This window comes from Eptatretus burgeri, chromosome 1 (assembly GCF_056783735.1).
Source record: "Eptatretus burgeri isolate ZD-2024b chromosome 1, Ebu_testis_v1, whole genome shotgun sequence".
In the NCBI taxonomy this organism is placed as follows: domain Eukaryota; kingdom Metazoa; phylum Chordata; class Myxini; order Myxiniformes; family Myxinidae; genus Eptatretus; species Eptatretus burgeri.
Window position 1 is genome coordinate 83,076,704 of NC_140961.1, and position 26,880 is coordinate 83,103,583.

At 38.5% G+C, this 26,880-nt stretch overlaps 1 long non-coding RNA gene across 6 annotated transcripts in view; it reads right to left on the reverse strand.

Annotated features, from left to right (window-relative positions):
* The window catches only part of LOC147034861 (uncharacterized), a 208,592-nt gene that overhangs the window by 14,701 nt on the left and 167,011 nt on the right, over positions 1-26,880 (reverse strand). Inside the window, exon 2 of one of the 6 annotated variants that reach the window (XR_015060587.1) lies at positions 22,110-23,990. The exons of the other annotated variants lie outside the window; for them this stretch is intronic. This is a non-coding gene — a long non-coding RNA (uncharacterized LOC147034861). Of the gene's footprint in view, positions 1-22,109; positions 23,991-26,880 lie in introns of those variants that run through there. 6 annotated transcript variants of the gene reach the window in all.

Genomic DNA, 26,880 nt, shown 5'->3' on the forward strand with positions numbered 1-26,880 from the left:
CGGTGTATGCCCCGGTTAGAATAGGTGTACCATATCCCTGTGTGTCGTAAGAGGCGACCAGGGTTGGCGTCAGGAAGGGCATCCGGCCATAAAACATTGCCTCAAGAAAAAGCCAAACCCCTGCACATCAGGGAAAAATGGCTGTAAAAACGTTTTTTTTTTATTTTTTAATCTTGAAATTTAACCTGAACGTAGGATAAAATATGGAGTTTCTAAAAAAGCCAATAATAAATTAAATAACCTGTTTTCCAAATATATAAATGAAAATTTTTTTCCCATTTGGGAAAATAAGATCAAATTAAACAACCATAAAAATCTCCCAAATTCATTAAGATGTCTCATAGTTGGTTCAAGCGGATGTGGAAAAACCTGCTTACTTTTGAAGATGCTCCTGACTCCCAAATTTTTAGATTATGATAATTTAATAATTTTCACAAAGTCGAGTTTTCAACCAGAGTATCAACTACTCTCGCAAGGTTTTAATGCTGTTCTTCAAAAAGAAGATATAATCAGTTTATTTAAACTTCAAAAAAACCAAATGATTATAACATTGAAGATATAATACAACTATTTTGTGATACACAGAGATGTAAAAAGAAATCAAAACCAATGACTTGTATTCTTAGTGATAATACGGATGATATACCATCTCCCCAAGATTTGGATAAATCAAAAAAGAACCTCGTTATCTTTGATGGTTGTGTTAATGAGAGAAACCAAACGGTAATGGACAGCTACTACACAAGAGGGAGATATTCTTCTTGTAATTGTATTTATCTTAGTCAATCATACTTTCAACTTCCTCGTCGTTCCATCAGAAACAATGCTAATACTTTTATTTTATTCAAGTTAAATTCAATAAATATAAACAATTTTTGGAGAGAGAATTGTTCTACATTATGTAGTAAAATGGAATTTGGGGATGACATGAAGCACACGACTGAAAAATATAAATATATTGTTGTGAAACAAGATGAGATATTAAATGATATTTCCAATAAATAAATGCATGCGAAATAAAGAGCAAGAAGATTTAAGGAACATCAAGAGTTGGTTTCAAAAGTTGTAAAACAAAAGGAAGACAGACAGAGTAGAAGACAGAAGACAGACAGAGTAGAAGACAGTAGAAGACAAAAGTAAGACAGATAAACGCAGACAGAAACTAACGGGCGAAGAGCATTTGAAAGAAAACAAGAGAAATTTTTTAACCACTTTTAAAAACTACCCAAGAAAAAATTATAGATGTTTCCACAGTTCCCACAGTAGAATATAATCCTAAAAAACTTCTAATGTTAAAAATTTTTGATCAAAAGATGGAGGAAGAATGAGAGCATTTATGAGAATTAGAATATGATGATGAAGGTTTATTTCAACAACTGAAAGAGATTAATCGACCTCCTGATTATATTGTGAATGCTCTTCAAAACAATGAATATTCAGCGGATTCAAAAACCAAAGCAGGACTCATTCCAACAGAACAAGCAGCAATATTTCATCTTGTTCAAGAAATGGTATTGATATTTAATGATGAATTAAAGTTCTTGGGTTCTGCTCAACCCCCTATTAAACTAACTCCGAGATTAATGTTTCTTCTCACAAAAGATGGAAAACAAGGTTCAACTCTGAGGGATGAATCAAAGTATATTGATAAACCATTGGATATGAAAAATAATGATGATAGAGTATATATTGATCTGATGAACACTCTTAATTATAGGGTTAGTATTTCTGGTGAAAGTAGGAAAAATGAGAAGGAGAAACACATTATTCAGGCTTTAAGTATCCTTGGTTCAGGTGTTAGTTTTCTCCCAAATGACCCATCGCAATTAGTTAATAGACTTATTGTTAGGGAGTCAGAAGGCTGGAAATAATTGTTTTAATGAAACATCAGCCATTTTCGACCAGTTGATGAACATGAAACTAATGAATAAATCTCAATATAAAGACATTTTATCTCATAATAAATAAGATAAGAAGCACAATCCTGAGTATTAATTTCACAACAAGCGACCACACATCATCATTCCCATACCCACAACAACTTGACCCAACAAAAGAATATGAGGCATCTTTATTGTCCATGGAAACTTTTAATACCTTATTTAATATAACTGAGAAAATGACAAGTTTAGTTATAATCTGGGAAGTGGATACAAAACGATAACAGTCTCACCCGGAGCATATGAGATTTCTCAAATATCTTCCAAAATTGCTCGTCTTATGAAAGAACAGGGTGATAAACATAAAATACTGTTATAGATATTCAAAAACATACTTCAAAATCAACGATTAAACTTAAAAAATAACTAGAAGGTTGATTTCAGAATTATTGGGTTTCTCCTCAAAAAAGATTGAAACAAATGGGACGTTTTACAGTGATAATGTCACTCAAGTATCCTCAGGAATAAATTCGGTGTTAATTCACTGTGATATGATTGATGGTGCTTATAATGATGGAATAAAAACAAATACAATATTTTCATTCAGTGCATACTCAACCCCAATTGGTTATAAATTAAATATGGAACCAAAAATCTGGTTTATCTCCCTGTGTCAGGAAAAACCATACACAGTAAATGTTAGGGTAACCCACCAAGATAGTCGTATGATTTCTTTCAATGGAGAAGTTATATCCATCAGAATTCCCCTACGTGAAGTCTTCCAATACATAAATACAATGTTTATTGTGAGGAAACAGGAGTTGAGAAAATATAAAATAATTACAGGGGATGGAATGTTCCTTTCCCCATACTACAATGGTGAAGGTATGTATCTTGGTAAAGGATACTATAAACCTCAGAGACAAAGGGGTGTCGGTCATCAATTTAGAGGAGATGGGATAATTGATACTGTAATGGGTATCGTTTCAACTATTCTTAAACATAAAGACCAAATTGGTTCAACTGCTTCTGCTGTGGGAAATGTTGCAAGTGCTGTAAAGAGCAGAAAAGATGCCCAAAAGAAATCTCATAAATTACAAGCAATTAAAGAAAGGCAAAACTCAGTTGTCCCCCCAAGAACGACAGAAAACAATTCAAATACTTGGGTCGGGGTTTCAAAAGTTTTAACATCTTTTTCCAAAATAAATACAAGTATGGAAGCATTTGTTAGTACCGATGATTTGGATGATACCATTGTCATCTCAAACTCCACTAAAAAAGAAGATTACTTCGAAGGTAAATGCAATAACTGGAACAGACTGGAATGCAAATGGTACAAAAAGTTTTGAAATAAATTATCAACAAACCTATTTGAATCTATCCGAAAGTTTCTTGTTGTGTAAATTTAAATTCACTTAGGCTGGGAATAACACAAACGCTACACTCGTGAATGATTTCTTCTGGAAAATGTTTGATAGTGTTCATTTGTACATTGGAACACAAGAAGTTGAAGCAGTTGATTATGTCTCTGCTGTATCTGAAATGATGAAATTTACACTATATACATTCAGCGATAGAATGGGAAAGGGGCTGTCGAAGGTTTTATTCATGATAAGTCAACAGGAACAACCACAAACCCTGGATATACTCAAAGTAAAGGAACGTATACTGATGATACAAAAGCAGTGAATAGTTTTACTGTAGCAGTTCCTCTTAAAGGTATATTTGGATTTTGTAATCATGATAAAGTTCTGTATGTTCTTAAAATTAGATTTCAACTACAAAGGAATGATAATGAAAATAGATTACTTTTTGGTATTGGTAGTGCTTTTGTTGAGCAGAATAAATTTGTAATTGATGAAATTAGTTGGTATATTCGTGAATATACTCCTAATCTTAAAACAGAAGAGATGTTGAATCGAAGGCTAAACTCAAAGAAACCACTCAGTGTATCATACCTCAGAAGAAGATGTCAACACGTTAAACTAAACCAAACCACATACACGTGGAATTTGGGTGTTCTGGAAGGAAAACCACGATATCTGTGGATCATTTAAAAAAAAACAGATGGCGATACTGCAACTGATAAGAATAATGCATTGAGTGATAATGCTAAGGCGAAACAACTTCGTGTTTCTCTCGATGGAACATTTTATCCATGAGAAGATTGGAAATTAATTGGGAAAAAAATGATTATGTTGAAGCATACAAGTCTTACCAAAAGGTGTGTGAAAGTAATGGAAATAAAGAACCTATTTTCGATATGACAGCATTTAAAAGTTTGTATACAATCCTATGCGTTTGACCTGAGTGCTCAAAAGGAAACTATAAAGTCGAATCGAGTGGATACTTCCCTATACATTGAAAGAGGAGAGAGTGAAGAAGTTGATGCATATTGTTTGCTTTTGGAAGAAACAGAATTACAGATTAAGACAGATAATGGTGTTATGATTAGTCTCACATAATTTTTTGTTAAATAAATGAGTGGCAAAGTACCAACTGGGGTATATGTTAATCAAATCAATCTTCATAAACTATCATCTTGTGTTCAAAATCAAAAGCCTTGTATGATTAACGTTAATACAATTCAGAGAAAAGGAGGAGTAAGAATTGATGTTTTGCTCACAAGAGAACAGGTTAAAATCCTGAACGATACTGGCTCACTTAAAATTAAAATGACAAAACCAATATTGAAAAAATATTCAATACGAGAGACGAGTGGAGGATTTCTCCCATTTCTAATTCCTTTATTTGCTGGTTTAAGTGCAGTTGGAGCATTGACGGGTGGTATTTCAACAGTGGTGAAAACTGCCAATGAAAGGAAGGCTCAACTCCGGGCTCAAAAATAATTGCAAAGACATCACAAAGAGTTGGAGAAACAAATTAGTGGAAGTGGTGTAATTGTAGATTTTGCTGAAAAACTTGAAGGTCTGCCTGATAAAGCGAGATTGTGAGTTGGAGATATGCTTTCTTCTGTCGCACAAGCAAGTGTAAAATTAACTAAAAGAGCAAATGGATTATATCTTTCTCAGAAATAAATGAGCATTGATGAGTGGTTTAAAGAATTTGGAAAGAATACAACATCAAATTTACAACTCGTCAAATATTGTAAGAAATAAAAAATTCATAATGTGGTTATTTGTATGAAAGATGAATTAACAAACGTGCCTAAACATACAAAGAATATTATTATGAACTTGGAAGATAATAATGGGAATGGTTCTCATTGGGTTTGTATTTTTAATAGTCAAGAGAAATATTATTTTGAAAGTTTTGGTCTTCCACCACCTGTTGAAGTCATAAAATTCGTACAGAATGGTGTTTAACAAACATTTCAAGTCCAAGAATTAAATTCCAAGTGTTGTGCTCAATCATGTCTATGTGTTATTTCAACTCGACAAAAATAAAAAAATTTATGACATTATTTTTAATCTAAGATAAATGAATTATGTTGGTAAATTTGGTTCTGTCTTTGGTGTCTCCCAAAAACTGGATATTGACTTATCAAATTATTACACAAAGGCACAGGCTGAGTGACATAAATATAGTATAACAAAAAATATTAATATGAGAAATGCTTATAAATTAAAAAATTATCCAAGCCTGACTGACACGAATGACTTGGTGAAATTAAGCGATTTATCACAATATATATCCTTAAATAAAATGAGCCTGGTGTTGGCGTAGTGGTTAGGGTAGTGGCTTGGGATCCAAAAAGTCCTGAGTTCAAGCCCCGTTGGCCACTTGAATTAATACACCAGGAGGTTGACTCAGCCTGTCATCCTTCCAAGGTCGGCGAAGTGAGTACCAGTGTACTGGGCCAGGTGTATGCCCCGGTTAGAATAGGTGTACCATATCCCTGTGCCGTAAGAGGCGACCAGGGTTGTGTCGGGAAGGGCATCCGGCATAAAAACTAAGCCAAATCACTATGCGGATCATACGCATGATCCGCTGTGGCGAGCCCGAACTGGAGCAGCCAAAAGAAGAAGAAGAAGAAAAAGAAGAAGAAGAAGAAGAAGAAGATATCCGTAAAATAAAATGGCCGTGTATTCCAAAGATACAAAAGTGTTGATTTTATCTTCAGGTCATACAGAATTCACAGTTCGAATTAAAATAAATTTTTATTAAGAAGGGCGTATCGTTTATATGAGAATAGAACAATGGGGGTATGATATGAATGACTTAGGGTATAATTGGTCATTTAAAATTGACCAAGAAGACCTGGAACAATTAAATCAGTCTCGTAAGGAAGAACATTATCCACTTGGTATTGAGAATGAGTTTTGTGGAAGCACGATTAGTAAACAACAAATGAAAGAATTTAATAATGGTAAATATAATAATGGTTTTGCCCTAGTTTATATCATGAAACAGAAAATAAAACAGGATTATATATAATAAGTAAGGAAATACAAAATGATTTAACTATGGGAAGTTGGGAAGGTGTTTAGTGTCATAATATTATTCTAACATATATGTCTAATACATAAATGACAGCAAGAAGGCTTCAATAAAATTATCATTTCTGTGTCCAAGCATACCTTCAAGAAAAGGGTATTCGGTATTTTAATAAATATGTTCTACAACATAAGAATGCGGTATTTTCAATCAAAGATTGGCATTATGCTGATGTTGATAAACCGACAACTTTAGATTTAATTAGAATGTTAAATAATGAAAAAATTATAAAGTTAAGAAAACGTAAGGCTCTTTTAGAAATTCAAAAGAAATTTTATTGGTTTCCTGTTGTAAAAAAAATTATTTTGGATACAGGAATAACAAGAAATCCCGATAATACATGTATGATATTCTATGGGGTGTAAGCGATTCAAGGATAGTAAGGGACGAGGAAGGAGTTGAAGAAGAGAGAAGCGGAGGAAAAGATGAAGAGGGAGAAGGAGGAGAGGGAGAATAAGGAAAGGAGGAGAAGGAGAAGAAAGAGATGGAGGAGAGGGAGAAGAGGGAGAAGAGATAGAAGGAGGAAAGAGAAAAGAGTGAGAAGAGAGAGGAGGAGAGTGAGGAGAGGGAGAAGAAAGAGAAGGAGGAAAGAGAAAAGAGTGAGAAGAGAGAGGAGGAGAGGGTGGAGAGGGAGAAGAAAGAGAAGGAGGAAAGAGAGAAGAGAGAAGAGAGAGAAGAGAGAGAAGGAGGAGAGAGAGAAGAGAGAGAAGGAGGAGAGGGAGGAGAAGAGCGTGAATGAATAAATATGAAAATATGGAAACCAGTGAGATAAAAAAAAAGATTGGGGGTATTACAGAAAATAACTCAACCCACCGAGGAGGAAAACAAAGAATTGACAAGTCTATTCGCAATATTTTCGACAAGACTGTTTTCAAGGACAAGATATCGACTTTAATTAAAGTTTTTCATTTTTTTCTTTAATAAATGGAGGAGAGAGTGAAGGCATTTCTAAGGATTATTTATGTTTTAAAAATTAAGATTCAAACTAAAAAGGTTTCCACACTCTAGGAATTTTTCTCATAAATAAATGAGTTATTGTCTTAAATGTAAAAAAAAAAAAACTAATACTAAAAATATTTCATATTTTAAAAGTAAAAATAACAGGGTAAAACAAAAAGGTATTAGAGGCGCCTTAGAGGGTTTGAGATTTGTATATCCATTGGAATTGTTTGTGTTTTCCCCACGCCCGAACCCACACCACCATCCCGTCGAATCGCCCTGGATCCCTCCTCTTGCCGAGTCTTATTATTATTTCTGGTTAGAGAAATAAACATTATTAACTCAGTGAAAAGCGACTCGTGCCACCTTCCTCGTCCCGTTTGCTGTGGAGCGATTAAAACCACCATCTTTGGGTTATAAAAAATAAACCACCTCCATCGTTTCGGCTCATTCTACGTTGGCGGGACGGTTCCTGTCCCATGGACGTCACAGTATGCAATATCTTATAAGAGTAATTCAATGCAGGAGCTGATCAGCTGCAGGCTTGAAAGTTACTTGAAAGTAAGAAAGAAAGTAACATTCCTTGAAAGTTAATTTTGGCATGGCATAAATGGAAGCCCCAGTATAAAATGTAATTGTCCCTTCCCGATTTTCAATTACAATCTGCATTTCCAATGCTTTCTGTACCCCTGATGTAGTATGGAATATCGTATCCATTTCTTCCTCCAAATGCAGGTTTGGGCAACGTGCTGAACATGTGATCTGAAAAGCAACTTTGTGCACCTTTGTGTTCTCACTTCTCTCAGGTTTCAGCTGCAATTTCCCCTCGGCCTTATTCTTTGCAAAACAGTCTGAAAACAATGTGTCCCTTTTTGTAACAAAAATGGTACACACTGTCCTTGTGTTTGCAACAATCTTTTGGATCCCACAATGAAAACACTTTGGTGTTTGGTCCTGTTTGTTTATCTTTTTCCCTTTACAAAGCACATTATATATGTCTGATAATGCATTGGGGCTGGCAAGTTTCTGCAACTCATTTATTTGTACAAGTAGTTGAGGCTCGAGGGACATCCAGTCATAGAACGGAGAAAGATGTAATGGAATGAAATGAACAATAGGAAGAGGAGGCACAAGAACATGCTAACAGGCACAGGAACATCGACTTCCGGTTCTGGGTTTGGAGCGACGAGAGGTCTCCTTAGGGGCTCTCTGCTGACGTTCTCAAAGTTAAGTTTCCGGTCGTTATCTGTCCCGTTTTAACTGTTTAATTTTCTCACCTTCATGTTACTGTGTGTTCCAAGTTCGGTTTTGTTTCAAAAATCGTGCTATTTTGTGAGTATTTTTGTCGACGTTCTTACCGGGTGTTTGAGGCCTAGGCCTTGGCCTAGGCTTGAGGCCTACCGGTTCCACTCGGTGTTCGATCGTTTTTTTGTTTGTTTGTTTTTTTCTCCCCATTACCTTCAATTTCTATCCTCTCCATTACCTTCAATTTTCATCCTCCCCACTTTCCTAACATCCCCCATTCTCCCAACTAATCTCTTTCTTATCTCAAAAAAAATAAAATAAAATGCCCAACAACAACACCTGACCTTCTCCCGATTCTGCTTCTTCTTCTTCCTCTTATCTTCCTCCTCGTCTTCTTCCTCGATTTTTTTCTACACTTCCATGACCTAATCTGTTGAAAACTCTCTCAAACATTAATATTAACAACAAAAACGATGTTATAATGCTTCATTTTCCTCTCTCACACATGTGGTACAATTTGCTGTTTCATAATGCACTACTCTTCTGCTATTTTAACAGACTGCTCTCATTTCGAGCTCTCCTTCATTCCTTGCCGAAAAAAATCCAACTATTACAGCGCTTCTTCTCTCCATTCTCTGATTTCGCCTTCATTGCATCCATCAAGAATTGTGTTAAATCGCATCTCTGACCTAAAACTTTTAAAAACCACAGTTTGCTATGAATGTTCGCTTTCCATCAACCATTCTTTTTTTCCAACTTCAGTGCCAACTCACCCCCCTCTCTCACTCTCAAAGCAACCATCCCACTCTTCTCCCTCTAAGCCTCCCTCTCACCTCTCTCAAGAATTCCCCCCTCACCTTTCTCCCACCTTTCATCCCCTCACTCATCGTTCTCAAAGTTGCCCCCCCTTCTCATCCTCCAAGCTGCCTCCCTCCACTGCCCTCTCACCTCCATCTCTTCACTCCACCTCCTCACATCCTCTACTTCCTTCTTCCTTGTCTCTTGTCCCCCCTCTCCCCCAGCACCACAGAGCCTTTTCTCCTCCTCATTCGGCCCCCTCCCCTAGCTATTCTGCAATATCCCACACTCTTTCAACAACCCTCCTTACCTCCCCCCTCGTCCCTTGTCCTACCCTACCCCTCCCCCTCCACCCCCTGCACCCAAAGCCTCCTCCCCTACCTCTTCATTAAAAGTGTGGACCTCAAATATCCAGGGCCTTCGCTCAAACCTTTCAGATCTTTCCATACAGGTTGCCACTGACAAACCAGACATAATCTGCCTCACAGAAACTTTCCTCTCCCAAGACGTGTCTGACTCCCAAGTATCTCTCCCGGGTTACTCCCTCCTCCGGTATGACAGACCTGAGCCTCGTCCTGGTGGAGGTGTTGCTCTCTTCATCAAAGAATCTATTCCTCACTCTCCATGCACTGCCCTCACTCCCCCACACCCCCAGGAATACATCTGGCTACGGCTTCTCCTAACTCCCACCTCATGTTTATATGTGTACTGTACCGTCCACCTAACAGTGATGACTCCATCTACACCTCACTATCTGAAAACATGGACCAACTTCTATCTTCTCATCCAAACTGTCTCTTCCTCATATGTGGCGACTTCAATTGTCATCATGCCAGTTGGCTAGGTGTGGGTACCTCTCTCACCTGTCATGGCACCTCAGCAAAAGCTTTCTGTGACTCATTGGAACTGACTCAATCGGTCAACATCCCTACCTGGATCTCAACCAATGGTACTCCATCTCTTCTGGATCTGATTTTGACAAATTTCCCTGACAATATCTACTGCTCTTCCTCTGCTCCAATCGGTTCTTCTGACCACGTCCTTGTCAAAGTGGACATCTCTCTGGCCGTTATCAGAGAACCACCTCACCGCCGTCGAGTCTGGCATTTCACTCAAGCCGACTGGCAGGGTCTCCGAGCAGCCATCAAACTTACAGACTGGTCTCCTATCACTACTTTCTCCAACATTAACTCATCCTGGGAATTCTTTCAAAGAAACTTGCTCTGCCTCATGCACAGATTTATCCCCTCTTGAGTTCAGTTGTCCTACCCTTCCTCCCACCCTTGGTTTACTGAAGCTTGTGGCGAGGCAGTTGTCCTGAAACAACTTGCCTTTGCCTCATGGAAAGCAAACCCAACTGAGGGCAATCTCAGTTCCTTCCATAAAGCTTGGGACAAGTGTGTATCTACCCTCAGGAGAGCCAGAAAACAACAACTTTCTCATCTCAAGTCTGAACTCTCAAACCTCTCTCCCTCCTCAAAATCCTGGTGGCGTTTAATCAAATCTGTTTCTGGTGTATGTTCCCTCTCCATTACCTCAAATGGCCGCACTGCTGATACCGCATGTGAAAAAGCTGAATGTCTAAACTCGGTGTTTGCAGCTAAATCTTGTGTCCGAAACCCATCACTTTCTCTACCCACCTTAGCCAGTCGCACCCAACTGTCCCTGGACTCTGTGTCCTTTTCTCCTGACAAGGTGGAGAGCTTGCTTTCAAACCTCGACTCACATTCTGCAACCAGTCCAGACGGCATCAGCCCATGTGTCCTCAAAGCCTGCTCTTCTGCTGGAAGAAGAGCAGCCTTCTGCTTCTGCCATCTACTTGGAAATCTGCTAACATCACTGCCCTGCATAAAAAGGTGCAAAAACAGATCCCTGTAACTACAGACCAATCAGCCTTCTCCCAATCATCAGCAAGGTTATGGAATCCATCATCGCTTCAGACATGAAATCCTTCCTCTTCTCCAATGGCTTGATTTCCGATCATGAATTTGGTTTCAGACCAGGTCACTCTACCCTGGATATGCTGCTTATGCTCTCCCATCAATGGATGGAGGTCCTCAATGCCAGACAGGAAATCCGAGCCATATCCCTGGACATATCACGTGCTTTTGACACAGTCTGGCACCCTGCACTACTCACCAAACTCTCTTCCCATGGTCTTCAAGGCCATCTCCACTCACGGCTCGCAGACTTCCTCTCTTGTCGCAGTCAACGTGTGGCCCTAAATGGAGTTATTTCATCCCCTCTTCCTGTCCAGGCTGGATTTCCTCAAGGTAGCGTTCTGGGCCCTGTTCTTTTTCTGGTTTTCATCAATGATCTCTCCGACTCTCTGGAAAATCCTCCATTTCTCTTTGCCGACGACTCCACCCTCTGCCATACCATCTGTCATCCCTCAGATGGCAAGCAGCAGCTTCTTCGCTCACTGCAGATCTGGATAAAATCACAAACTGGTCCAACACATGGAACATGTCTTTCATTCCAGACAAATCTCACATTCTCACTATGTCTCTTCGAAAGGACCGTTTAGAAACCCCCCCCCCCCCTCATCCACTTTCTCAACAATCCTCTGGAAGAAGTCTTTTCTTTCAAGCTTCTGCATCTCACTATCTACCATGACCTTTCCTGGGAAAGTCACATTTCCAACCTCGCCTCAAAAGCCAGTCGCCGACTGGGAATCCTCCGTCGTGCAAAGTCCTTCCTCGGCCCTCTTGAGCTCCTGACCACTTACAAAGCTTTTGTCCATAGCCTGATGGAGTACTGCTCTCCCCTCTGGGCTGGTGCTCCTGCCTCCCACCTTTCTCGCCTTCACGCTGTCAAAACCAGGGCATTTAGGATCATCGGCATCTCCCACATTGAAGCTGAGTCTTTGGGCCTCTCACTCAATCACCGCACGTTGGTCGGTGGTCTTTCTGTCTTCTACCGACTGCTCTCCAGCCTTGCCCCCTGCTCTCTCTGCGATTTGTCCCCACCACCTTTCCACAGGGCGCTCAAGGTCCGCCAACAACCCCCTTCTGGTAAAACTACCAAAATCACGAATCACTGCTCATCTTCACTTTTTCATTCCTCTTTTTTCTCGCCTTTGGAATAAACTTCCTCACTCTATTCATTCCCATTCTTCCCTCCAGGCTTTCAAAACAGCTGTTCACCACCACCTCTTATCATCCCCCATCCAAATCCTCAATCTTTTCTACCCCCGATAATCCACCCAAGCCAACTTCCTTCAATTCCCCTGCTTTCCTTCCTGAAAGTCCCTGTAATGTCCATCTTCTCTTCGCCATGTTCCCCGTCCCATCCCTATCCCTCTCCCTTCCACAGTTCACCTACTGTGTCTGTTCCCCACTGTTTTGTCCCTCCCACTCCCGCCCCTCTTGTCTCATGCCCCATTGCTGTGAGTTGTGTGTTCGCTCTCATACGAGCCTCGACAAGGTATACAAAAAAAAAAAAACAGCAGGGTTGTGGGCGAGAATAGAGGAAGACATGGAGGGATAAGTGACATGGGGAAGAACGAGAGCAAGAGGACAACACAGCAGATGATCATGATGGATAGAGCCACAAACTCTCAATCACACAAATAGAAGAACAAACTGGAAACACAGAAAGAGGTGGGCTTGGGGACATTAATAATGGTCGAAAGGATCTTGGCTGTGGGTATGTGATGACGAGAGATGGTGGCAAACAGTTGTATTGAAGCCAAAGAGGGAAGAATGAGATCAAAGAGACTGAGGAAGTTGGTTCTACAGGTGGGGAAAAGGAGGAACTCTTGAGTGGAGGTGAGGAATGAGTCTGGATTTTGGGAGTTTTCCAAGAACAGGGTTACTGGCAGACCACATGTGCCCTGTGGAAACCTTGGTGTGGGGACACAGCATTGAAAGTGAAGAAGCTGCAAGATGAGAATGTATATGAAAGAAGGTAAACAAAGACCACCTACCTCTCTGTAATGTGAAGGAGACAGGCCCAGCAACTTTGCTTCATCACATGAGATAACAATGATTGTGAATAGTTTCAATGGAATCAACCCGAGTGAGGTGTCAGTTAGGGTGCCAGTCCAGAAGGGAGAGGAATATCACATCAAGCTGTGATGAAGGCCTTATAAATTGATAAAAATTCAGATGTGCCAAGGAAAGACTGCATGATGGAGGACGCCCAATCAGCAGCTATATTTGGAGGCCAACTGAGATACATGGTTTGCACATGAAAGGTGATTTCTGGTAGTGTGGTGCAAAAGATTGAGTGACTGAACTTCTTCAAGAAGATTGTTGAGGAAGAAGATGGGAGGGTTTAACATATGGTCTTTCTGGAGAGAGAGAATGAGTGTGAAATTTGTCAGGAATGTACAACCTATTCCAAGTGTAGGACCAGCTCATGATTCTATCAAGTTCTGCAGAGAGGGAAGTGGCAGCTGCCTGCCTACCTGAAGGATGAGGGATGCTATGACAGAGGGTGGTTTCATCAGCAAACAGTTAAAGAGCATGTTCCAGAGAGTCAGAGAAATCCTTGATGAAGAATAGGAATAGGACTGCGCCCAAGATACTGCCTTGACAGGGAGAGGAGATGGGAGGACCCCTTGAGAGCCACATGTTGGTAACAACGATAGAGGAAGTTTGCAAGCCATGTGGAGATGGATTTGATCACCATCAGCAGTGTGTTGGAGAGCAAGGTGGAGTTGGCAGATGATGTAAAATGCTGGCAATATGTCACGAGACAGCACCGATCTCATGTCGCAGAACGAAGGACTCTATCCATTGTTGGCAAAGTATAAGTGGCATGTTCAGGCTGGAGTATTTGGGACTGAATCTGATCTAATTTTTCTGAGATGTGGTTGTTGGGAAAAAAAATAGAATTTAATGTCAACAGATGATAGATCGTGTGATATTGCTGAAAATGGAAATCAGCTAATAGGTCTGTAGTTAAGAGGATCTGTTTTTATACAATGTTTATGTCATGTAGTGATGTTGGCTGACTTACCAGAAGACAGATGATGAACTCGGGTAAATGATAGGGTGAACACAAAAAAAGAGATTGTACAAGAGCAGCAGAGCAGGTTTTTAAGACACATGCACTTATGCTGTATGGTGTGTGCCAGATACAGAATCAGAGTCGAGGTTGGCAGAAACTTCTCCACATTCTCAGGAGAAAAATACACATAGTTAAGGAGCAGTTGGGTGTGACTGGATGCAGTGGGTAGAGTGAATGCGGGGTTGAGGACACAAGATTTGGAAGCAAAAAGAGAATGAGGCGTCTGGCCTTCTCATGAGAGGAGTCGGCTGTGGTGCCATTTGAAGTGAGGGAAGGGTTGGAGAGGGAGCATACTTCAGTGACAGACTTACAAGGCACCACTAGGTTTTTGATGGAGGAGAAAAGTTTGAAAGTTCTTGATTTTAGCCACATGTTGTTTTCTTGTCAAATGGACTCAAAATTGTAGTAGGCTTTATGGAATGATCTGGGGTGGCCTTTGGTCAGATTTTCCTTCCAGAAAGAGAAAGCTATATCTTTGAAGGCAACTTACTCAACACAGGATTCAGTATGCCATTGGAGGGTGTATGGGTATAACTGAAGATGAAATTGGGTGAATCTGTGCAAAAAGAAGTACATACTTTGCTGGAAGAATTCCCAAATAACTTTCATATCTGTCGTGGCAGATATCGGCGACCACTCCTCTCCAAAAATTGCTGCACAACTTCAATGTACAAGGCCCATTCTTTGCCTTTGGAAAACACTTCAATCTGTTCATACATTGCCATAATTTGTCAACATTATCCAAAAGGCAACACCAATCACTTTATACTGACATTTACCTCTTCACCATTGTACAATCCCCTGGAGACTGCCAGAAGCAGACCACTCAATACCTGTTCTGGTGGAGCAGAGGGTTTTATTTGACCGACCATCCTGTGGCCAACACAAAGCAATCAAACCCAATTGATTTATTTACCGGCAGCGATTGTATAACACAATAGGATTTCATGAGGAGACAGAATATGGAGGGAAGCAGCGACCGGGAAATTGATTTGGAGCGTTAATGGGGGTAAAAAATATCCTGGGTGGTATCACAGAGGAGAAAACTTAAGACCACATTATTTAAGGTGGAGGACAAAACAACAGCTGCTCAAACAAGAGAAATACTATGTAAAAAGGATATATACAGTATGAGGCAGGCCACAAGCATTGAACCAACCCACACCAAGTTAACTATGTTATCGAGATCAAAGAAGAAATGCTTCATTAATTTAACCAGTTTTGTTCTGCATTAAATTATAGTACAGATTGTGAACAACCTTTTTGGCAGCTGGTTGCATCATTGGTTAGGGGCATGGCGATGCTGCTGATGCAGTGCCCCTCGTACCAGTACACTGGTGCTCATTTTGCCAACCTCAGAAAGATAACAGGCTGAGTCAAACCCCTGGTTTTGAATCGGCGGCTGACGGGGCTCAAACTTAGGACCCACTTAGGACCCTAGGATCCCAAGCCACCACCCAAACCACTTAGCCAACACCAGGCTTATTAAATTATAGTGCATTGGGAGTAAATTACACTATTATACTGTACATATGTGTCATACTTTCAGGTCGGAATCACATCAACATGCAAGTGCTTGAGTGACAAGAAACGATTTCCTTCATTTGTACGTACGGTACCGAGTGATGCTTTCCAAGCTACTGCGATTGCAAACCTGGTCTGGTACTTTGCTTGGCACTATGTTGGGATGTTATCAGTTGATGATGAGTATGGACAGAATGGAATAACACAGGTTCTAGCTGAAACAGAAGCAGATGGTGTTTGCATTGCTTTTCATCATACTCTCCCAAAAGTGCGGGATAAAACTGCCTACAGGAAACTTGGTGAGTATCCGTCTTCCTCATTACCACAGCATATTTAGAATGCTAATAGCCTGTTTTCATTCAAATAAGTATTTGCCATTCCATATAACTCTAAAACTGGAGTTAAACGTTATTTATCTTTGTATGATAAAGAGAACACCCACAACATGATGGAAATATATCTGAATGAGGCTTCATTTCACTCTTTATTCAGAGACATGTAAAATAAAGTCATACAATTAAACGCAATTGAGGTACCCCTCAAACTTTCATGTTAAGTTTAAGTAGAGCAAGATATATTATTTACTTACGTTTACGTTTTTGTTTTAAAAATGAGGAAGTTGAAGAAATTGTTCAAGCTAAAGTAAGTGTCGTTTTGCTCTTCACTACGGAGCCAGATTTATTCCCATTTGCTGAAGAGCTTGCAGACAGAAATATAACAGGGAGGACATGGATTGCAACAGAAGCATGGGTTGGCTCACTTTATTTAAAAGAGTCACGATTCAGACAAACCTTTCAAGGTGCAATTGGATTTGCTCTTCAACAAGGAAATATTCCTGGTTTGCGAGAATTCCTGATAAACTTGAAACCAGAAATCATGATCTCGAATGGCAACATGCAAAAACAATTAACTTATCACAGAACATCTCAGTGTGGTTTATTAATAAAGTTAACAAGCAACTTCACTCATCTTCATGGATTAGGAAAGAACATTACTTTGAGAGAGAAACTTTCATTTCAAAATAAAAGGGAACTACAAAAGAGCATGAATAAATTGACCAGAAGCAATTATGCAGAAGTCATCTTGAAAAATTCTGACAAAGATGGCTCCCTGGATGTATTTTTATTGAAACTTTGGGAAGTGATTTTTAACTGTACCTGGAATAATGAGAATCAACTTACTCAGATGTGCACAGGTCAAGAAAAATTGACTGATGTGGAGACAGTATTCACAGATACATTTGAAATCCGAACGACCTACCACATTCATATGGCAGTACATGCCATAGCCAATGCACTGCATGACCTGAGGAGTTGTACTGCAGGTTTTGGACCTTTTGTGAATGGATCCTGTGCCAACATGTCTGAATTTTCACACAGACAGGTGTGCTCCTTGTTTATTTCATTTTATTTAATTAATTTCATTATTTTTTTATTGTCCAGTTGAAACATGGGAAATTTTTCTTTAATTGGCAAATCAATTCATAAAGGGTGCATAACACTATTTACAGTAGCATTCAACATGAAAATTGAAATAGGCACAATGACAGTCTAAAATGACAGCGCAAGGTAAGAGGAGCATAAAGGTGAATGCCTGAACAATTAAAACAAAACACAACATGAAGTGGGTGTAATTGGTGCTGCATTATCCTGTGAACCTTCAACACAGCAGGTTTCTCATACAATGTACAACTTGAGGGAAAGTTTGTCCGTTTTACATGTTGGGCAATCTTCCTGGATCTTTCCAATTTCTTAACATTCTCTTTTAACAAATTACCAAATGTACATATAAAATTGAAAGAAAGAATACTTTGAATCAAGGATTAGTAGAAAAGAACCAAAAGGCCAATTATAGACAATAAGGTCTTTAAATTTTTTCAAAAAGTACAATCATTAGTTTGCTTTACTGGCCAACACTTGGGAATTATTGTTCCATTTCAACTTACTGTATCAATTACGGTGCCCAAATTCTTATGCTCAAAAACTTGTTTTCTACGAGGGTCATGAATAGGGGTAATCGCGACCTGCTAAGTGGTGAAAATCAAAAATAATTTCGTTTGTCTTGTTGATATTAATAAGTCAATAATGACATCGCAACAATCTGCAAACTTCAGAACTTCGTTCACATATTCATGCTGATGTTCAATAGGAATGCACCAATTACTGTATAATTTGCATATTTGATGAGGACAATTAGGACTTGAACCACAGCTGTCACTTATGTAAAAATAAAACAAAAAAAATAAAATAAAATAAAATAAAACAAAAAAACATAACACGACATTGTGTTATGCCGAGATTCAAAACCTTGACGTGATACCATATGATTGCCATTCACCGATTGTGGTCTATCTTTAAGAAACAAGATTGACCACAGTGTGGTCACAACCTGTGACAACATGTATATTTTTCACTTCCTCTATCCACTCAACTCCCTCATCCTTGCTGATGACTGGCTCAGCTTACATTCTCGAATCTGTCTCATTAACGTTGTGCCATGTATGTCTTGTGTTCCCACGTGAATGAATAAGGTTAGATAGATCCGTGTCAGTCTCATGTTCCCGTTTGAATGAATAAGGTTAGTTAGATAAGATTCATAGTGACTCCGAACAGGGGCTCTACTTTATATCTGCTACTTCAGTATTGTTTTGTCGTGTGTGTGTGTGTGTGTGTGTGTGTGTGTGTGTGTGTGTGTGTGTGTGTGTGTGTGTGTGTGTGTGTGTGTGTGTGTGTGTGTGTGTGTGTGTGTGTGTGTGTGTGTGTGTGTGTGTGTGTGTGTGTGATTTGGCAATAAGTTCCAGCAGACAGTGGGGACACCCATGGGTTCAGGTCCGCCCCTTTCTTTGCAAATATTCCTGCACATGCACGTACGAGTCTGATTGGGTCCAGAACATGTGCAGAAATAAAATAACAACTGCACGAATGTGCGGAAACATTTTTCGGTTCATTGATGGTTTACCAGCAATTAATGGTGGGTTTGCATTTTATCAGCTTCATGATGATGTATATCTAAAAGAACTCGAATGAAAAAGGAAAAGCCAAACTCACACTTCAGTTTCTTTTTTATAATTACAAATCGATATCAATAATAACAAATTTCACACCAAGTTATTTGATAAGCAAGATGCTTTTCCATTCCACATTGTGCGAATGCTTTTCTAAGACAGCGATATTCCGAAAAAGCTATTCTATGGAAACATTTCTGATGAAATAATTGGGACCATGAGAGCAACCAGACACAGCACTGAACTTGTCAAAAAAATAAAACAACTTGTCAGACGTATGTTAACACAGGGAGCTGCAGTTGGCAGATTAAAGCAAGTTTTCTTTAAGATCATAAAACGACACCAAGTAGAATTGTTGAAATACAATACAGATATTAAAAATATAACTAACGAGATATTGATATAAATATATTTTAAAATATATCTCCTTGGCCACCATTGAAACCGATTTCAGTGTTTGCTAGGATACCAGAAAGACGGTAAAAACCTTTTATAAATAACCGTTTGAATATTTGAACAACAATTTGATCCTAAAGTGAGTGGGATGGTCATGTTTGTTGGTGGATGTGTTATATTTAAGGTAAGATGTGAATGATTTAATGTATTATCATATCGTAGAATGTGTGATAGGAGTTGTAACGATGTGATACTACATTAAATCCTCTAGTGAGTAAAGTCTGTTTAGTAATGTTGCATTGATAGGTTGACTGACTGCTTGGACACAACTGAGGTTGTGGATCTTCTGATGCAGGTAATCTACTGATGTGAATCCATGACCGAGGTTGTGGATCCACCATTTGTAGAGGTTCTGGGCAGAAGGATCAAAAGCTCGAGGAAGAACGGTGCCCAGCTGATGATCCATGCAGTCGGAACACCATTAATTTGCTTACAGGTTAAAGATTTTACTTTAGGTATGGGAACTATGTTTTGAGGTTAACATTATTTCTGTCAATCCTTTAACTATATAATATTTGAGGAATAGCCGAAATTGTGTGTGTGTGTGTGTGTGTGTGTGTGTGTGTGTGTGTGTGTGTGTGTGTGTGTGTGTGTGTGTGTGTGTGTGTGTGTGTGTGTGTCATGAATAAACTAACTGTCATGAATAAACTGAGGTAACTGAACTCACCTCCTTGGGGACTAACTCTCCTCAGAGGATTTGTGTTCCTCGACAAGGTAATGTAGTAGTTAACTCAAATAGCTTGGCTGTAGTAGATGGCCATTCTGAGTTAGCCAATGGGGAACACTTATCTGAATGAAAAGTGCATAAATGTGAGATTTGAAATTGCAAAACTTGTCCTATATTATCACAAACAATATAATTATTGTACAGTAATGGGTCGATCTTGAAAATTAAATGAAACCAAAGAATTAATAATGTGTAACGCCTCAAATACAGTTTGCTTATTGACTTGTAGCAAATGTGCAATGGAATATTTTGGTGAAACAATGTAGAGATGTAATGTAAGAATGAATGCACACAGGAGCAGCAAAAAACACAAACAGATAACATTACTGGTTGTCAACGACTCACTCACCACTTTTACACAGGGATAGGCAAAATGTGAGCTTCAGTGTTCGAGTTATAGAAAAGATAAGTGGTAATGGCTGAAAAATAAAACACCTTACCACAAGACGCTATACTAAGAGACACAGAGTACATAATTATGGGCGTAAGTGTCCAATTACAAACACACCACAACAAATTGCAACTGAGTGGTTATATCTTCACAAATCAAATATATGTAGATTACTTTACAGCAGTATAATTAAGCTCAAGACTTACAAAACAACAGCAACTGAAAGATGTTTGGTAAATTTTTTACAGATTAATGGAATAGGATAATTAAGGGAACCTCCCAATCCAACACATGGAAGCAATTCTCGATATGATTGACCATAGAATATACAAAGAGAAATCTAAAGAAGTCATTCGTAGAAAAGACAATGACATCATCAAAATTATGTTTGATAACAAAGGAGTGGAAATGATCAAAATGGAGAAAATACAACAACAGAAGGAAGCATGGGGTAAACTTGCAGAAACAATGTAATAGAGAAAGCCACCAAGGGTTGTGTGTACTCTTCGAAATGCAATTAGGGGGAAATTTTTCAACCATGAGGCAACTGCAATCAAAAGATGTAGAGGAATGGTTGAGTGACACACATCATTACCGCCATCATTGGAGATGAAGGAGGGAATGTTTCCACCCCTTTCTATCTGTTTGTTTGTTTGTTTGGCTGTTTGTTTGTTTGTGTACAAGATATCTCAAAAATTTGGATGAAATTTTGTGGACAGATTCGGTGTCTGACAAGGACGAACTGATTCGATTTTGGTGAAGATCCGGTTCCAAATAAGACTACGAGAATTTTTAAAGTAATTCTTCACCATAAAGAGAAAGGGCTAAACCAATATATAGCACGATATCTCAAAAAGTTGTGAACGGATTCGGATGAAACTTGGTGGACATATTGGATGTGTGACAAGGAAGAAATGATTAAATTTTTGTGAAGATCCAAATCAGGATACGGATCTGATAATTTTTTAAGTGATTCTTCACCATTGAGAGATTGGCAAAACTAATATATAGCACGATATCTCAAAAAGTTTTGGACGGATTTGAATGAAACTTGGTGGACAGGTTGGGTGTGTTGCAAGGAAGAATTTGTTCGATTTGGATCTGGATACGAGAATTATTGAATTTTCAAAGTGATTCCTCTCCATTGAGAGATAGGGCCAAAAACGATATAGTACTGTATGGCATGATATTTACCTTCGCATTCTGCGAAAGGTTATGTTTTGGTCGCTGTGTATTTATTTATTTGTGAATATGTGTGTTTGTTTGTTATTCGAATAACTCAGAAAGTATGAAACCGAATTGCATGAAATTTGGTGGGATGATTCGTGAGTATCCAAGGACGATTTGATTAGATTTTGGGAGCGATCGGGTCAAAGGTCAAGGTCATGAAAAGGTCAAAAACACTCTTTTGAGCATAACTTCCTTCATAATACAGCTATCGACATGCAACCACCGCCATATTGTTCCATGACGAGATACCTTTCGGATATGTAGTGTCGGATTTGACGTAACGTCATCGGAAGTGCGTCTAAATGTCGTCACAAGATGACGGAAATTTTCAATTTTCGATCTCATCAGTTTTGATCATACCGTTTTGAAGGACTGACCTTAAGGATGTCACACACCAAATTTGACTTTGATCGGACTGACCGTGATGACGTCATTGCCGTTTGAACATGACGTTTTTCAATTGTGGCTAAAATGTCCTGATATTTTACATTCAAATATCTATATAATTTAGAAAGCAAAGTCTCCCAAATCCAGGCATTAGGATCAGTACCAAAATATCTGTTTATTGATGTACAGGTTTTGCCAATTAACTCTGTAGTCAAGGTCAAGGTCACACTCAAGGTCAAAATAAACTTGTAGGCATAGCTTCAGATCTAATAGAGCTATTGACATGAAACCAACGTTAAAACGTTCAGTGAACTACGAGCTTTCAGAATGGTAGTCCCCGATTGGACGTGACGTCCCCGGAAGTGCGTTAAAATGACGTCAAAAGATGACGTCATTTTTCAACTTTTTAATTTTTCAGTGTTTATCATTCCATTTTTGTTGGACTGCCTTCAAGAAGGTTACACACCACATTTGACGTCAATCGGACTGACGGTTGTGACGTCATGGACGTTTTAAAATGACGTTTTTCAAATGTGCCCAGAAAAAAGTTGCGGCGGCGAACGTATGCGCTCTACCAAGTGCCCGTTCTAGTTCAAAAATGTATTGGGCCCCATATGTTCTCATGGATCAGGCATTGAGTGGTTAAGGTATGCACTCTACCGAGTGCCCTTCTAGTTGTAATTGTGAGCATTCCGTATTTAAAGATTCACATCATAACAGGTGATCTCAAAAAAGTGCAGAGAGAAAATTACATGCATTACTTACAAAAGGACCAAATTATGGAGAACATAAGAGGATTAACTGGAATAAGCCAATGGAACTTACAATGATAGGACTGACAGAATGGATGAGAGAACAAATTGATAAACACAAAGAACCAAACACACAAAGAGCTTTATGGTTGGAGGAGACAGAGCAACATCTAAAAAAGAGAATTGTTCATTTAATAAGAAAAGTTCAAATCAATAATCCCAAAGTAATTTTAAACAATTCAGAGACGAGTGATGATTTCAAACAGCTTTTAAAAACATTATGTTATTGTTCAAATTGACAAAACAAATAATAATATTGCAATTGTATGCAAAACATTCCACATTCAAACACTTTTGGAAGAATCAGGCTTACAGACTGGACTCTCAAAGACTTACAAAATAAGGAACGATAATAAAATAGACTTGGTACAACACCATGAAAATCACTCCAAAGCGAGATTCCAGATAGATTCCAGATAGATAGAGAAAGTTCATTCCAGATATACACCATAAATAACCATTCATTTAATGGATCCCAAAAATGCACAAAAACCCACGTAAGATGAGGTTCATCGCCACAAGTACACAATGCAGTTTGAAACCATTTTTAGGTCGTATTACAGGGGTGATGACAATAATTTATAAATGTTTAAAAAATTAGCATGAGAAGGCAAGGCTTTATTTTGGAATTAAAAAATTCTGGATCATTGAATAATTCCAAACCTGTAATCAACAATATCTACAACATTAATAACAAAAGAAAGGCGAAATGTCAATCAACTTATGATTTTTCTACATAATACACAAACATTCCACATGACAAGCTTGTGAACACATTGGACAGAGTGTGAGACAAGGCATTTACAGGAGGTAGTAAAGTAAACATTAAAATAGCCTGGTGTTGGCGCAGTGGTTAGGGCAATGCTTGGGATCCAAAAGGTCCTGAGTTCAAGCCCCGTTGGGCCACTGAATTAATACACCAGGGGGTTGACTCAGCCTGTCATCCTTCTGAGGTCGGTGAAATGAGTACCAGTATACTGGGCCGGTGTATACCCCGGTTAAAATAGGTGTACCATATCCCTATGTCGTAAGAGGCGACTTGGGTTGCGTCAGGAAGGGCATCCGGCGTAAAACAGGTGCCAAATCACAATGCGGATCATACGGATGATCCACTGTGGCGACCCTGAACGGGAGCAGCCGAAAGAAGAAGAGTAAAGTAAACATTAAAGTCTATCAAATAAGAGGAAACTGGTCTTTTCAGGAAAAACAATACTCATGTAGTTTTTCAAAAAATAAAGTCAAAGAAAGTATTCTATTTCTCCAAAACAACAGTTTTTTTTACATTTGGCAAAAATAAACTCCAGCAGACAGTGGGGATACCCGGGGGTTCACATCGAGCCCCTTTCTTTGCAAATATTCAGACACATGTACGAGTCTGAACGGGTCCAGAACATGTGCAGGAATAAACTAACAACTTCGCGAAGGTGTGGAAACATCTTTTGATTCATTGATGATTTACTAGCAATTAATGATGGATTTGTATTTGATCAGTTTCATGATGATGATGATTATATATATATATATATATATATATATATATATATATATATATATATATATATATATATATATATATATATATATATATATATATATATCCAAAATAACTCGAATTAAAAAATTACCCACCCGGTCATCTCTATAATACCACAAGTTCTCAATGTTCAGTTCAGGTAACCGCGAAACAGTCCAAACTAACCGTTTTGATTGAAATAGTTCACAGAGATACACTAGGATAATACTACTAATGACATAATTAATAAATATGTATTGTTAATTTAGTACCCGGATTAACACATCAGAATCACCAGTAAGTGCAATACGTGGTTTTCCGGTCCGTCCACTCTCTGGGGACATTTCACTTCCGGTTGCAGAAAAAAAACGAAAAAATAGGCTTAGCTCTCGGAGATTAAGATAATCCTGTAGATTATTCTTCACTGATTATAATGTAACTTTCAGAATGAAAATTGGTCAAGCATTTATAGAGATATTGTGGTTTGAAAAATCGTTAGAGCTTGCAAATTGATTAATTATTAATTCCACAGAAGTTTCGTGACACTGCACAAAGTAACATGTCAGGTATGAAAAAACATTTTGTATGCCAGATTCATTAATGATTAATTCATTAATTATGGAATGTACTCATTCATATATTAATCAGAAAGCCGAAGCATGTAGCATAATTTATCACTTATCCCCTCATCCGGGATCCGTGGCCTCGCCCCACAGCCTGCAGCCCTATGTCCGCCGGTGATTATGTTAGATATCGGCACGATCGAGAGGAGCCTGCGAATCATCCCTGCTGATGCAGTGAATTGATGCAATCGTTCGGCGAGAATATTCATTGTCAAGATGTTGCGTGATTAAATCACCAATACAGTCACTCAAATTTATACCGCCGACATACTTCTTAACAATCACCTTCACCCCAGAAACCACAGTCAATCTGAACCACCCTGGCCACTGCTCAGATGCCATGACCGGACTACTGCGCAGTTTGATTAAAGATGACTCGGCATTTTGGCGCGCACGCACAAAATTATATTTTGAAAATAAATGCCAACATTTACATTTCAGGTTTTGAAACTTTTGCACCTTCGGCAGAAAATGTATAAATATAAAAGGCTAAAAATGTGTTTTATATTTATATTTCATTTCTCCTTCCTTCCTTCTTTACAAAACGCATTGGCGTTTTTGGCCATCTTCCAGATCACGTGATGATCAAACAGGAAGGAAATTCAAAAATCTGTCCGGTTAGATACAAGATAATATTTTTTACTATAATAATCAATAAACAGTTGCTGAATATCTTGTAGAATGGCAGACTAGATAGGTTTTGAAAATGGTGATTTTTATAACTTACGTGACCTCGTGACCTCGTCCCTGACCTTGATCCCAGACAAAAGTTATATCGTTGTGCAACACTCATCGACCTCAACCCACATACTAAGTTTCATCAAGATTGGAAAGAAAAATTGTTGACGGACGTATGGACGTACGGACCGATGGACGGACATTTGGTCCGGCTTTATGAGGTCATCTCGGTAGAGATGACCTAAAAAGAAAAAAAACAAACTCACACTTGAGTTTCGTTTTTAGAATTACAAATCGACATGAATAAAATAAATTTCACACCAAATTATTTGATAAACGAGATGCTTTTCCATTCCACATTGTACAAATGCCTTTCTTAGACAGTGGTATTCCAAAGAAGCTATTCGATGGTGCAGTTGCAGTTTAAATAATTAGGACCATGACAGCAGCCAGGAACAGCAGTGAACTTGTAAATAGATTAAAACAACAAGTCAGAAGTATGCTAACACAGGGAGCAACAAGTTTTCTTTAAGTGAGCAGATTAAAACAAGTTTTCTTTCATATCATAAAACAACACCAAATAGAAGTAGTGAAATACAATACAAATAGTAAAAAATATTATTAACGAGAAATTATATGTAAATACATTGCATACATATATGTGTGTGTGTATATATATATATATATATATATATATATATATATATATATATATATATATATATATATATATATATATATATATATATATATATATATATATATATATATATATATATATATATATATATATATATATATATATATATATGTGATCCCAAGTCGCCAAACTAACCACAAAGCCAACTCATGCATATATTGTTGCGGCCAAGGGTACCGACACACCAGCTTGTCACTCAGGGGGATTAATCTCCGGTTGTCCTCGGTAGAGCCGGACATGGGGCCACCGCTCACAATTAATGTTGTGGTATGGTGGGTTGTTTTAAAACCACAAACGCCACCCAGTCAACCACGAGTTCCAGTGTCCACCATCGAATTATTCCATTTAACTGGAGGTCACATGGTTACCTGAGCGGGGAGCATGCCCTTGGCAAAGCACCAATGTTATCTCGATTAGATTTTAGTGAGGGCGGCTGAGCGTTTTAACCGCTGGTGCGTGCAACGATTTTTTGGTCAAATCTGTAGTAATTACCTCCCAG